At 39.0% G+C, this 15,853-nt stretch overlaps 1 protein-coding gene across 2 annotated transcripts in view; it reads left to right on the top strand.

The window, feature by feature from the left end:
• The first annotated feature begins 335 nt into the window (after positions 1–335).
• FBXO11 (F-box protein 11) overlaps positions 336–15,853 on the top strand; it is a 123,352-nt gene continuing 107,834 nt past the window's right edge. For both annotated transcript variants that reach the window (XM_074205480.1, XM_074205469.1), the window contains exon 1: positions 336–441. The gene's annotated coding sequence lies outside the window, so the exon portion shown is untranslated. The remainder of the gene's footprint in view (positions 442–15,853) is intronic.

The raw sequence follows: 15,853 nt of genomic DNA, 5'->3' as shown, positions 1-15,853 counted from the left end.
CCGCCGCGCCGGGACCGGGCCGCGCTCCTCCTCGGGACCGGGCGGGCGGCCCCGCGGCTCCCGCTCCCCGGCCCCCGGCCCCCCGGCCCCGCTCCCGCCCCGCCCTCGCCCCCCGGCAGCCCCGGGAGCGGGCCGTGAGCGTGCGAGTGTGTGTGTCCCTCCGCCAGCGCCGCCACCCAGCCCGGCAAATGAACTCCGTCCGAGCCGCCAACCGGAGACCCAGGCGAGTGTCGAGGCCGCGCCCGGTGCAGCCGCCGCCGCAGCAGCCGCCGCCGCCGCCCCAGCAGCAGCCCCAGCCCCAGCCCCAGCCGCCGCAGCCCCAGCCCCAGCCGCCGCCGCCGCCGCCGCCGCCGCAGCAGCCCCAGCCGCAGCCGCAGCAGCAGCCCCCGCCGCCGCCGCCGCCGCCGCCGCCTCAGGAGCGGAACAACGCCGGGGAGCGGGGTAAGGCCGCGGCCTGGGCCGGGGGGGCGGGCGGGTCCGGCCGCTGCCGCAGTGCCCGGCGCGGGCCGCGCCGCCAGGAAAAGCCCCGGCTTCCCGGCCGGCCGCGGCGGCCGCTCAGGCCGCGCTTTGTTCGGTTTCGGGGGCCCGGCGCCCCCTCCCCCGCCCGGCCGGGGGCCCCGGAGGGAGTCGGGGGGCCGGGGGGGGCGGGCTCGCCGCGCTGCCCCTGCCCGAGGGAGGCCGGGGGGCCGGGGGAGGGGGGCCTCCCCTCGCGGCGGGGCCCCGGGCGCGGGGTGGGGGCGGGGGGGGCGGCGTTTGCTGCGTAGTCGGGGCTCGGTGTCGGAGCCCCGGGGAGGGGGCGCCGGGGGGCCCCGCGGGGCCGCCCGAGCAGCGGCCAGCGGCCATTTCCAGCCCCGGCCGGGCCCGCCCGCCGCCCCGGAGCCGAACGCCCCGGGGACGCGGCCGCGGCCTAGTGCGGGCCGGCGCCCGGAGCCCGGCGCCCACCATTGTGTGCGGCTCCGAGGGGCCGGCGGGGCCCCGGGGGGCGCCCGCTCCGGCGGGGCCGCTGCCCCCGCGCGCCCGCCGCCTCCTTGTTGTGAGGAGGAAGAGAGCTGCTAGGAGACATTTTGCCTGTCGTGCCGCTGCGAGCGGCGGGCTTTAATTTTTCATGCATTGGTTGTCACATCTTGAATGATAAAGGGAACGGATCCGGGGTGCATTCTCCCTCGGAGAAATAGGACGTTTGGGGGGGGGCTTTTTTTCCCCCTTTAATGACGGCTCTCTGTCTCTTTTGACTTGGCGGCCAAAATACTGACTAGATGGAAGAGGGAAATGCCGATTTGCAGATTCCGTTTTGCCTTTTCTTCCCTGGCCTTTGTAAATAAAGCCTGTCACTTGTGGAGCAGCTTATGATCGAGGATGACACGAAAGGATGCCAGGCTTCAAGTTCCGTCGAGGGTCTTGTGCAAACTCGAGCAATTCTTAGGAATGGACTGATTGGCGAATTAGAATTTTATTTTCATCATTTCCTTTTTGTGTGTGACAGGCGTGCATATCCCACTCATAGAATGAATAGTCATGTGTTTTCTTCTTGACACTTTCATAAGCAGTTAAGAAAAAAAAATTTCTTTCAAAGGACAAAGTCATGAATTCTGTATCAAATACTATAAGCGTTCAGTCTCGAGGTGTTACTGGCGCTAAATTTGCTCAAGGTATATTAATTTGTTAGTAAGCTTGCCAAAAATCTTTTCTTTTAGTAAAGGCAATTTAACCACGTGACTCAATTTTTTTTTCTTTGATTAACTCCCCAGAACTTCCTCTTTAGTCTGTCATTTTAGCTTGCTAGTGAACAACCCAACTTTACTAACAAGCTATTTGTTAAAATAGATTCTTTTGAGATTTTTCTTTCTTTCAAACCCAGTTGCTGCTTTTCCTTTAAAGTGAAGTGGTCCTCTGTATTTAAAAATGGTAGGTTATATGCCAATGGTTAGAGTTCCTGTCTTTGTTTTTGATACTTGTAAACTGTCTGATGATATTCAATGAATCAGAATTTTCATTTAAGTTGCAAAGCCTTCATGACAAATAAAAATTCTGTCTGGGATCCTTGCTCTGCAATAAGGACAAACCAATTTGGGTGGGGTTATTTGGTTTGGTTTTTGATTTGAGGGGGGTTTAAAAACTTTTAATGAGCTTCTTAAATTCAGAGGATAGTATTAAAAATGGAATAAATTAGTTAATAAGCAAAAATGTAGTAGTAATATACAAGATAGTAAAATATAAATACTCACTTTGGATACTTTAAAAGAGGCTTTAAATTCTCATATGAAAAGTTTTTTTTGGAGGGTTAGTTTTAAAATATCTGATTTATTGAGGAGAGATGGCTTTCATTGGTTGTGCTATCTAATGCAAGGTGTACAATGAAAATGGATAGTTTTTTTTCTCTTAAAGAGATCTCATATTTTATTGAGTTATATTGCATAAGTACATAAGAAATGCCATAAAGGCTTATGTCAAGTTGTCATTACTATACATTGACACCAACTGGTTCTCATTGTTAGCTTATGATCCATATAAAAGGTCTTACTTAGACATCATTTTAGTTTTCTGGTGAAAAAATATTCTACTAAGACTGTGATGCTGCTGGTATACTTTCTTCATTCCCCTTTCCAGGAGTTATTATAGCATCTCAAATTCATGTTACCTTTAATTCAACTGTAATAATCTTCATGACCCGGTGTTTGAGGGGAAGTCTTTTAGAGGCTCTCCTTGGGTTCCTGGGGGGATTCATAAAGCTCTTTAGAAACCACTTCAGGAAATGTTGACTCAAGTATGTCATGGAATGCTGCATTTATCAATAGACTATCCAAAATGGTCCTTTGTCAGTGGTAGAATACTGATCACCACACTTTTGGTCTGTTGTCTATTTAAATTCTTCAGTTTTAAGTGACTTTTGCGGAAATATGTTGCACTTAAAAGGAAATAATTGAAGGTGTTTCACAGAGGAGGAAACAAGGATTTATTAATATAAAAACTACTGTTATATTCTAGACTCTAAAATAGTTTTGTAAAATGAAACCTGAACGTAATGTTCATAAGTTCATAAATTTCACTGCATTTTTTTAAAAAATTGGACTGCTGAATATACATTCTTCGTTCTGATATTGTTTGTTAACAGTTTTGCAGAACAGAAAAAACTATTTGCTTTTTCTTCAAGATAGAGTATAAGTAACTAAACAGGCATGTTGGTGGTTACAGTTAATAAGATCTTATTCTTGATGTTGAATTAAAAAAAAATTAAGTAGGGGACTGCCACAATTTTTATTTTAGCTCCCAAAAAATATTGAGGCTCTTTTTAAAGGCAATAGATTATTTTGCATATCTAATAGCAGTCAAATAGCTTAAGGAAATTTATTGTGGTTCTCATGATCTTTTGGTTTCTGATCTTAAGAGGATCAGACTTGGCATTTGGGGGGTTTGTATTGTTTTGTGTTTTTTTTTAAGATTTGAAAAGGTCTCAGCTATAACTTGTGTTGCTTCTCTATTTTATAGTACTTTTTAAAACCTCTTCTTACAAATAGACCTATACTAAGATTCAGTATGAGCTTCCTATCATAAAATTTGGGCATGGGAATCCCTAGGGATCTGGGTCTTGAATTCTGATTGCCCCTTTTTAAAGAACTTCTGCACATATCAAGCTACGTTTCATACATACTTATATACATTCTTTTGAAACTCCTGTAGTGGTAGGAGTTCAAATCAGGAAACTCTTCTTTGATTTCAGGAGTTTAGGTAAGTTTTGTAACCTTCAGGACAAGACTGGTGAAGAAGAAAAATTCTTTAGCTCCTGAGCTTTTCTTTTCCACTTTTTTAAAAATCAGGTCAGGAATCCTAAACCATTTCTTGAGGAAGAAATCACTTGCTTTTCATTTTTCCTGGTTTTTGAGATCATTGAAAGTTTTTAAAGAGGGGTAAGTGTTCCTTCCTACTTAGGAACTTCAATAGATTAGTAAAGGTAGCAACCAGATTAGAAATCATCTACCTCTTAAAATCTTAAATTAAGGAATCATAGCTTTCAGGGTTACTGACTCAATGTTCCTGTACTTTTAAAATGTTACTTTTACTAAAATAGTAAGACTTCAACAATGAGCTGTTTTAGTCTCTTATCATTCTTCAATTTGTACCTCTTATTTATCTCTGCATTTACTTTGTGCTTTCTAAAGTCTCTGTAAGTGTCATTTGGTTATAGTCCTACCATTTCTCTCAGTTAATTTTTATCCTCTTTCTGTCTTCCAAAGATACTGCAAATTTGCTGAATTACCTGAGTTGTTATCTCAACACTCAGTGAACATTCCCTCTTTTATTAGTGAACTGGCCTTGGGATTGACCAGTTATTTGAGTTCAAGTCCTGTCTCTGATACGTATTAGTTTTGTGACCCTGAGGAAGATATTTACCCTCCTCTTAGTTCTTACAAGCAATTCAGAGACTATAAGTAGCAGACTAATTTCCACTCTACATAGATGAAGGAATTTTCCGCACTGGAGCTTCCTCCATAAAGGACATCACAGGTCCAAAAAAAAAAGGTCACTATTTAAATCAGTAATATATTGTTCAATTTAGGGCTAATTCTTTGGAGTGGCTTCAGAATAATCCCTTAAGATGATTTTGAGACTTTGAGCATTGCTTTAAGCAAATGTAGTTGGTTCTAAAGCCAACTTCGTACATTATCTAACAAGGGGAAATCATAGATTATTGATCTGAATGATTAAGAGTTTTCCATTTACGAAAAGATGGGTGAATTTTACCAAAATTACTCATGAGTTCAGAAGTTTTTCTGTTTTTTTTTTTCAGTTCATGGCTACAGGCAGAGACTGTTTTTAGAAGAAAAATGTAGGTTAAGTTAATGTTGAACTAAAGTACTAATTTAAAAATCATTTTTGACTGGCTGTTTTCTGGAGCAAATTTCCCATAGTACTGATGTGTATACTAGACCACTTTCATGAGGAGAAAGTCACTTTATATTTTTCCTAGGTTTTGAGATCATCAAAAATTTTCAAGAAAGGGTATGTGTTCCTTCCTACTTGGTAACTTCAGCAGATTAGGAGCAGTAGCAACCAGATTAGAGATTATCTCTTAAGGGTTTAAATTAAGGAGTCATAGCATTCATTTATTTCCTATCCATTCACTTGTACCTTTTTACATCCCTTGATTTTTAATTTCTCTTTAACCCCTATTGAAACTTCCATCCCTAACCCCCTCCCCTCCTGCCTCCATCCTCAACCAGGTCATTAATAGAATATTTAATCCCAAAATCCAGTGGGCATTTTCACCTGGATTTCTTCTCACCCATCTTCAAGGGTATATCATCAGTCCACTCTCTTATCTCTATATTTGCAACTGTCCAAACCCAAGTATTACTATCCAGCCACCATTCATTCCTCTATATGGGTTATCTCCTCTATTAGAATGTAATCTCTTAGAAGGCAGAGACTATCTTTGTTTTTGTTTGTATCCTTAGAACTTGTCAGTGCTTGACTCCAGTAAACATTTTTTAATAAATGCTTTGCCTTTCATATATTAGTTGCTCTTTTGTTTTCCCAAGACACCAGTCTCCTTGTCTTCCTGGTGTTCTCTTGTTTCAGTCTTATCCAACTCTTGGTCACCCCATTTGGGGTTTTAGCGAAGATACTTAAAGGGTTAACCATTCCTTTCTCTAGCTCTTTTCCAGGAAGGAAACTGAGGCAAATAGGGAGGTGATTTGCCCAAGGTCACACAGCTAGTAAGTGTATGAATCCATATTTGAATTCAAGAAGATGAATCTTCCTTTCTACAGTTCTAGGGCTCTATGTACTATGTCACCTCGCTGTCTCTCTCTTGTCCTCTGACCTCTCTATAATTGTTCCTATAAGACAATAAACATTTACTGTGTGCCAGACACTGGCTTCCTTCAAGTCCCAGGTAAAATCCCAACTTTTATAGGAGGCCTTTCCCAATCCCTTATAATTCTAGAATTTTCCCTCTCTAGATTTTATTTCTAATTGTTCTTTACATAGCTAATTGTGTATTTTTGTTTGCATTTCTCTCCTCCAATAGATTATACGTTCCTTACAGGCAGGGACTGCCTTTTGCCTGTGGGAAGTGCTTTATTTTTTTCTGGGGAAGCAGGGGAAGGGAAATGATATAAATAACAAAAAAAAAAAATTCCTGACCTTAAAGAGTTTATGATTTAAAGGGGGAAGGACACACAAAAGGAAACTGAAATAGGGATAGATAAGGTACCTATCCCAATGGATCTGTGGCATAATGGAGAAACCAATAAATGGAGAGCTGACCATTTTTCCATGGAGACTGTGGGAGAAACTCTGCCCTCCATGCAGAGAACTCCCAGAACCAGAGGATGCTGATGAAGTGTGGTTACCAAGGCTAATATACTCCTTGCGGGATGATGAGATTCTGGGTGCTGTGTTGAAAAAATAAAAAAAAAAAGAGTACACACTATTATTTTTGTTATTGTTAGCTCTTCTCTAATAAGATTTTTTTCACATGTATTTAAAGATTTTATTTATTTTGAGTTTTACAATTTTTTAGCCTAATCTTACTTCCCTCCCCCCACCCCCCCCACAGAAGGCAATTTGTCAGTCTTTACATTGTTTCCATGCTATACATTGATCCAAATTGAATGTGATGAGAGAGAAATCATATCCTTAAGAAACATAAAGTTAAGAGATAGCGAGATCAGACAATAAGATATGTTTTTTTTTCCTAAATTAAAGGAAAGAGTCCTTGGTCTTTGTTCAAACTTCACAGTTCTTTCTCTGGCTACAGATGGTTTCTCCATTGCAGACAGCCCCAAATTGTCCCTGATTGTTGCACTTTTGAAATGAGCAAGTGCATCAAGGTTGATAATCGCCCCCATGTTGCTATTAGGGTGTAACAATGTATTTCTGGTTCTGCTCATCTCACTCAGCATCAGTTCATGCAAATCCCTCCAGGCTTCCCTGAAATCCCGTCCCTCCTGGTTTCTAATAGAACAATAGTATTCCATGACATACCTATACCACAGTTTGCTAAGCCGTTCCCCAATTGAAGGACATTTACTTGATTTCCAATTCTTTGCCACCACAAACAGGACTGTTTTGAATATTTTTGTACAAGTGATGTTTTTACCCTTTTTCATCATCTCTTCAGGGTATAGACCCAGTAGTAGTATTGCTGGATCAAAGGGTATGCACATTTTTGTTGCCCTTTGAATGTAGTTCCAAATTTCTCTCCAGAAAGGTTGGATGAGTTCACAGCTCCACCAACAATGTAATAGTGTCCCAGATTTCCCACAACCCTTCCAACAATAATTATTTTCCTTTCTGGTCATATTGGCCAGTCCGAGAGGTGTGAGGTGGTACCTCAGAGAAGCTTTAATTTGCATTTCTCTAATAAGTAATGATTCTAATAAGGTTTTAGAAGATGTTTGCTAAGAGTAAGATTTAGACCTTCTCTTCATTCTGTCCTATTCTTGGTAGTCTTATTTATTTCTTTAGCTTCAGTTAATGCAGTAACTCACTTGCCTAGATTTGAGAGTAAATCACCTGGTTTCAAGTCCTGGCTTTTAACTACATAAATAGCATAGGCAAGTCATTTAACCTTTCTGAGTCTCAATTCTTTTCATCTTTTAAGTAGGAGACTTAAGACTAGATATCTTTAAAGTCCCTTCCAACTCCAAAATCCTTATGGACCTTTATGCATATGATAGCTAATTCTAGCTTCAACCTTCTCCCATACTCCAAAACTTCATATCTACTTGGCTATTCTACTGCTACATCAAACTCACTGAAATGAACAAATTACATTTATCCTCAAAACTTACTGTTCCTTCTATCTTCGATATTTTTGAGTGACTCTATTGTTTTGTGTATTTAAAACTTCATGTTGTCTTTGATTCCACCATCTCCTTCATCTGTCATTATTCCAAGTTACCAAGGTTTCTTCTTTCTTATTCTGAATCACTCTTCTGCATTATTTTCACTGGCACCACTTTAGTACTGTAGATTTCATTACTCTCTGCTCTATTGCAGGAGCCTCTTATCTGGTCATACTACTTAGACCTTTTTTTTTTTTGCAAGGCAGTGGGATTAAGTGACCTGCCCAAGATCATACCGTTAGTAAGTATCTAGTGTCTGAGGTTGGATTTGAGCTCAGATCCTCCTGATTCCGAGGCCATCATACTCTCCACTGTGCCACCTAACTTGCCCCCTCCCTGCTTCTACTTTTAACTTCTTTCAATCCATCTTTAACATATCTACAACTCATCATTTTCCTTATACCTACATCTTGTTAACGTCACTCCTATGGCAAAATTCTGGTGCCTTCCTCTTTCCGTATCTTTGCTAAGACTAAATAACCTCTAGACTACATTCCTTTCTTTAAAATCCATTCCTTAAAACCTAACTCATATTTCTTCTTGGAAGTCTTTTTTAATTTCCACCAGGTAATGATTTCCTTTTTCCTGTTGTATTGACCTGGAATTTTGGTCCTCATGAATTATGAACCAGTTCCCTTATTGAGGACAGGAAACTATTTGTGTGTGTGGGGGGGGCATTTATGAGTGTTTCTTGACTTGAATTTTAATATGAGCTATATATCCTACTGTACTGTAAATTCCATAAAGTCATGGATCCTTTCTAAATTTCATGGTGCTCTAATTGTTCATTAAGTTGAATTTGTGGAATTTAACTTAAGAAATATTCTTCTTATGCTTAAATTATTAATATATTTAATCTAAAGAAAATAGAAAGGTGAAAGGGACTGATTTTCTTATAATATAGTCAAGGTATGAGTATTTGAAAAGTTGCTTTTACTTTGAAAATCAATTGCATTTTTCTTAATTAAAAACATTTAATAAGATTGACTATAGTTGCAAAATAGACAGGTGTATATATATATATATATATATATATAATAAATATAATTCAGTTCAATAAATGTATAGTAGTCATATATCATATGTGAACATCTGTGGGGACAGCTAGGTGGTGGCAATGGATAGAGCATCAGCCCTGGAGTCAGGAAGACTTGAATTCAGATGTGAACTCAGACACTTAATAATTAATTGCCTAGCTGTGTGACCTTGGGCAATTCACTTAACCCTATTGCCTTAAATAAGTAACAAAAATTTTCTTTTTTAAATCTGTGCTTGGTATTGAAGGAGATAAAATATTTGGTAAGACAAGCTGTCTTTTAGAAAGTTTACAAACCAAGGGAATAGTACCCACCCATCCACCCACCCTTTAATACACAGACAATAGATACATAACCATAATACAAAATAAATAGATAAATGCCCCAAGTATAAAAGAACTTCTCTGTGGAGCCTAATTGGAGGAATCCAGGAGCATGAAGGGCTTCAGTTTTCTTTGAAAAGGAATTTGAAAGATAGAAAGGGAAATACGATTGTCTATTTTTTTATTTCAAATTATTTGATGTTGCCCCTTATTTTACAAAGAAAAAAGGTCTGGATTATTGAGTAGATGTGAAGCAGCTCCCCACTTAAACTCGGGTTTAAGTCTTGTCTCTGACCCTATCCTGTCCTCTGATTCAGGGCAAATCAATTAATCTCTCAATGCTCCTTGACCATAAATTTCAGGACAGTTGCTAATCTGCATTGAGTTGACCTACACAGATAATCACAGATTGATTCTCTTTCCTTCTTCCTCTCTCCCTTGATATTTGGAGATAACTAAATATTGGTTCTTAGAGTCTTCTCCTACTTGAGAAATAATTTCCCAGTAGTGTTTTATGTGGTCTTGACTGAATCCCTCATATAAGTGATAGCATGAATTTTGAGACTTGTTTGGGTAGAGTTTAACAGTGAATTATATGACTTGGAGAAACAAGGTCTTCTCATTGTAAGCTAAGGTCATAAAAATGAAGCCTTCGATATTAGTATTTCTAGCTAGTCCATTATCAGATATATATTTAGTTACTAACTTTGAATGGTTAGAAACATTACAAGACCTCTTCTGAGTATCTGGAATTTCAATACCTCTTTGCAGGAAACAGTCACAAATGAAGTAGTCAAATCATTTTTCTCCTAAAATCTACATCAAAAGGATATAGACTGCCATCAGAGAACACAAACTTCTGCTAGGAGACATTTGACCTTAGCGTGATTTGTAACTTTGGCACTTTTCCATTACAATTACTAGTCAAATCCAGTCAGGATTTTTTAAAATAATTCCTCTTGTGGAAAGGGTCCAATATTATTATAGAGGAATTGAAAGCAACTTGTAGCAATCTGTAGAAGAAGGCATTGATTCTTGTGATTCTAGGCCTTGATGCAAAGTAGTTTGTTGGGAGTGATAGAATAGTTTCTTCCTTACATCCATTTAAAAGTGTGAAGGATTTTAAAGTTGACTAAAAAAAAAAGTCTGCTCTTGTTTGGGTAAATCTGACATTAGAACAAGTTAAGTAAGGCAACAAATTGATTCCTACCCCCTGACTTGGGGAACATTTAACTATTTAACTCCTAATAAGTAGGATCATCCTTTTTTTTTTTTTTTTTGCCTAATTCTGTTTGTTTGGGATAGTCACTTGGATACTTCCTCATCTGTAAATTAGTTTAAAAAAATTAAGAACCTGTCTAGGTGTATGCTTTTGAGCAAGTAATTTACTTAATTTGCATCTTAGTTCTCAAGGTTAGTTATCCAAACCTATGTTTTTGATTCTAAATAGTATTCGCAATGGGTTTGCTAGGGTGGCACAGTGGATGGGAACCCCCTGTTCTATAGTCAGAAAGACTCATCTTTCTGAATTCAAATCTGACTCAGACATTTGGTAGCTATGTGTCCCTGGACAAGTCACCTAACCCTCTTTGCCTCAGTTTCCTTCCTGAAAAATGGGCTGGAGAAAGAATTGGCAAAACACTCCAGCACCTTTGCAAGAAAACCACAAGTGGGGTGGTGATGAGTCAGACAACTCTTCAGTTGAAACAACTAAACAACAGAATTTACAATATGTATGAGAGAAATGAGTTTAAGAAGATGTAACTTTCCTTTCATAATACTTATATTCACATATTATATTTTGGAGATTGGTAAAACCAGGTTTGTGAAATACAGCCAAGGTCTGAGTTATTCATTAGAAGTAAATTAGTGGGGAAGCTAGGTGGCAGTGGATAAAGGCCTTGGAGTCAGGAGTACTTGGGTTCAAATCTGGTCTTAGACACTTAATAATTACTTAGCTGTGTGGCCATAGGCAAGCCACTTAACTCCATTTGCCTTGCAAAAATCTTAAAAAAAAAAGTAAATTAGTATTATTTGTTCCAATTTAATTTGTATTGCCTTTTTGAAGGGGTAGGATTTTGTGTGAATAAAGATTTAGCAAGTGAAAAGTGGGAGATCACTTTAGGCTAAAGTAGGTGATATGGAAGAAGATACTTGATAGAAATCCAAAGGTTACTGTGAAACTATTGTTGACTATTGAAATCTTCTTTGCCATATCTATTAGTCTCTTCTCACTCTTCATCCTTCCTGACTTCTTTGCTACCTTCATTCACCTTCTTCTCCCTGGAAACTTTTCTCTCTTAAGTTTTTACTACATTGCTTTTTTCTTAGTTCTGACTAGGCTTCTCAGTCTCTTTTTCTGGATCTTCATCCAGAATATGTACTTTAAGCTTAGATTGCCCAAGGATTCTGTTCTGAGCCTTTAAACTCAGCATTATTGAAGCTATGTCCCCAAACAGCCCTTTCCCTTCTTCCTTTCCAGTCTGCCAGATCAGCAACCATCATATCCTCACTTACACTAACTCCACAATATGTCACTTTGTCTTTGCCTTCTTTCACAACTTTCTCCTATGTGTCCTCTTTTCTCCAGACACACAGCTAACACCCTGGTAATATAACTATTGCAGTAGCTTGTGTTTAATCTCCCTACTTCCTTCATGTTTCTCCCTACTCAGTTCCATCCTTCACTTAACTGCCAGATTGATTTTCCTAAAGTGAAAATCTGGCCATGTCATCCCTGTTAGCAACTTAATAAAATTCTCTGGCTCTGCTCCCTCTTGCCTCCCGAATCAGATATTAAAAAATGTTCTGTTTGGCATTTAAAACACTTCACAACCTGGAATCTTCCTATCTCTCCAGTATTCTCTGGTATTCCTCTCCACATGCTCATCTGATTGTTACTTTGGTCTGCTCAAGAGTTCTTCCATAGGACATTCCTTCCAGGTCACCCTTCCCTATGTGCGGTGGCAATGCCTGCCTCTCATTCTTCAAATGCTCCCTCACATGTCCCTCTTTGTTTCGCCTATTTCTTCCCTTTGAGATTACCTCCCCTTTACTTTTTTTTTTGCAAGGCAAATGGGGTTAAAGTGGCTTGCCCAAGGCTGTCCAAGGCCACACAGCTAGGTAATTAAAGTGTCTGAGACTGTCTGAGACTGGATTTGAACCCAGTTACTCCTGATTCCAAGGCCGGTGCTTTATCCACTACACCACCTAGCCGCCCCTCCTCCCCTTTACTCTTGAATGGATGGAGTGTTTTGCTTATTGTCTCTTCCATTAGAATGCAGTTTCCCTGAGAATAGACTTTTCTTTTTGCCTCTTTTTAAAAAATTTGTCCAGTTTAATGCCTAGCACACCGTAAACCCTTAATAAATGCCTGTTGATCAACTGAATGATAAATGCTTGACTGAAGGTAGTGAATCCTTTGTGTGAATGGAAAAAAAATGACCTGAAATAGCCAGTCCCTCTCTCCCAAGAACCAGAAGGAGACAAGGGGAAAAACCAAGGACACATATGATGGACAAATGGAAACTTCAAGAAGACAATCAAAATTCTCATAGTTCAGAGGATCATAAATTTAAAGTGAGAAGGGAGAAGTTTTACAAATATGGACTACTCAACATTGAAAAAGTCTTACACTTGGCGATTCTGTTGGCATAAGAAATGTGTGGAACTTTTGAAACTGACCCCAGCTAATATGTACTCAATCAGATTCAACCATCATCTATTAAGCACTTACTGCTGCATGGCATTGTGCCAGGTGATGGGAATATAGGTCTAAAAAGGACAAATGGCCCCTAATTCTTAGAGTTTACGTGTTCAGAAGAATAACTAAAATAATCATAGAGTAGAATGCTTCTGTCACTAGTGACATTCATTTGGAATTTAAATTCCCTTTTTTTTGTCTTTGATTATCAGAACAGAAAGGTTCTGTTGATGCTTCTCCATTTTCTGTAATGTAAGCTATACTCCTCCCTTATCTATAATTCTTTCAAATCATTTGGTAAGGCTCTTCTATTGCCATCATGTATATTTTAAGTTCCTATCTTAATTCATTAAAAATGAATAGCAACAATGTGAAAAATGCTCAAAAGATTCCCCAACTTTGGATTGAATGTAAGGTTTGTTGCATTCTTTCTTAGAAAATTGTTATCAGATGATAATTAAATATATAGGCTAAAAATCCTATTCAATACATAATAAATAGCTTACCATTTGCTCTACTGTATTAAGTATTGGTCTGAGTTCTACATCCTTGGGAACAGAGCACTGAGCTGTTAAGAAGTTAGAAGAAAGTGGAGCAGCTTCAGCTCTTTATTGTGTAAAATTTTTTGATTTTTTTGTTTTAGATTCAAAGTCTGGCACAAATTCAGACTTAATCAGGCTTTGATAACTTCCAATTTCCTTTCCCAGTAGTTCTTTCTACAGGTGCTTTTAGTGCCTTTGTACCAACCTAAGTCCCCATACTGTGTGGTACTCTAACTGGACTTGTTCTACATTCTAAAAGTATTACATGCTCCTAAGTCAACTCTTCGAGGCAGTAATCTTATCTTACCTGAGCATTGTGTCTTTTCCCAGAGCTTTACATAATGTTTTTGTATTTGTTGAATTGTATGGAAATTGAGTGCAAAATAGCAAAATTTGGAGTTGGAAACTACTTGAACTAATGCATTCCTGATGTATGAATTGATCAGAGTCCCTTAATTATATCAGAAATCATGGAATTTTTGTTTTGTTTGCTTTTTGAAAGAGAGTACTTTTGATTGAAATATATCTCTAAGTGGAAAAATACAGATTGTAAACTAGAGTGAACTCTGAAAATACAAGGGAACTCCTAAGGAGGGAGTAAGTTTCGAGATAGTAATTTCGGATAGATGCAGCAATCCCCATTGTCAGCCTCCCCTTAGTTATTCAATTCACAGCCTAGTCCTTCAAAATACACAGAAGAATTTTTCCTTGACAGTGGTTTTTACCTTTTTCTATGTGGACAGTGATAGTAGAAAATGTGGAATAAGGAGTACCTAGCTGGAAGTAAGTTGAGGACTGACTTTATTTGAAGATGACTTGAGTAGAAGAGGTAGTGGGATTTAGAAGAGTTTGTGCCCATTTGAAACTAACTTTTTAGTGGAAAGGGTCTTTGTCTTTATTTTCATTTTTATTAATTTTAGTAAACAGTTTCTGAGCTAGGTTTGTAGGTGACATGAAATAAGGTGCTTATTTTCATGGATTGCATCTGACCTCAGATACATACTAGTTGTGTGGCTCTGGGCAAATCACTTAACCTCTATTTGCCTCAATTTCCTCATCTGTAAAATGAAAGTAATAATAGCACCTACTTTGAAAGGTTGTTATGAGGATCATATGTGATAATAATTATAAAGCCCTTAGCACAATGTCTTATATAGTAAATGCTATATAAATGTTAGCTATTATAATCATTGATTTTTTTATAGTTTATTTAAAGGAGTGGAAGAGCTATCTTGGCAATATGAACAAGAATAGGTGCTCTCCTAATTATGTTGATAGAGTAAATTTGCCTGAAAAGCTTTAATTTTAAAAATATTTTTATATTTCTTACTTTCTAGTTTTACCACATTGCAGTCATTTTTTAAAAGTATAACACACAAGAGAAAAAAATGATAGAGAAATTTTATTAACTTTTGCCTTAAGTCTTTTGGTATACAGTTTAATATTTTAACACTGAATTATACCATGGATGTGATTGTAACCTTTCACAATTTTTAAGTTAACAATTTTAAAAATTTACACATGTCATCTTGGGGAAGTGATCTTGGTCCTTCTTTTATGCTGAGTCTTAGATGAGTGGTGTAGTAGAAATAGGGAAGTCAAAGTCTGTTCAAATCTTGTCTTTACCACTCTATCTTGTCTTAAGTCTATTGCTTCATCTGTGAAATGAGGGAGTTGAACTAAAGTTTTTTAAGGTACACTCTAGCTTTAATGTTTTATAATTCTTGTCAGGGAAGATGTGGTCACTGGCAGTTCTGCCTAGAGTTTTTGCTTCTTGTCCACACTTCAAAACTTAGTTGTCTTGTCCATTCAATCCTAGCCGGCAACTTCCTTGAAAGCTTTGTCTTAGACCAGGGCTGTCCAAAATGTGGCCTGCCTGTGGGTTTACTAAATCCTTTAGTAAATGAAGCCAACTTCTTCAGCGCTCTCACTAAAATGTCAAATTAAAATATATTGTCTACCGTTTCAATAAAAACTTGTAAAAGTAAGGTTGGACAGCCCTGTCTTAGACCTAAGTTTTTTGTTTTTCCTGGTTGTTTTGCTTGCCATTGCTGATGCTTCATTATCTTAGGTATATGGTTTAAAGCTGCAGAATATTTGGATGCAATTTGCTCCCATACTTGTACTTCTTGAGATCAGATCTGTTTGTTTCTGATGTATATGAGAATGGTGTTTGGAGTATTTGCAAGTATTCCCGCATGGTGCCTCCCCTAAGAAAAAGTCTTTTGTTTTTGTGTCATGGGTCCTCATAAGCCAGCATCCCCTTGAAACTACCTCTCCCAAAAAAAAGATTGCCCCTCTTCCTGGAAAATGGTGACTCAATTGTCTTACTGATTTTAGTTGTTTTGTCAGGTAGATAGATGATGGCTTAAATGTTTATTATATTGGATCAGTGAAA

The sequence above is a fragment of the Macrotis lagotis genome, chromosome 1 (assembly GCF_037893015.1).
Source record: "Macrotis lagotis isolate mMagLag1 chromosome 1, bilby.v1.9.chrom.fasta, whole genome shotgun sequence".
NCBI classification, from domain to species: Eukaryota; Metazoa; Chordata; class Mammalia; order Peramelemorphia; family Peramelidae; genus Macrotis; species Macrotis lagotis.
Note: the sequence above shows the minus strand (reverse complement) of the source record. Positions and strands in the feature narration are given on the sequence as shown.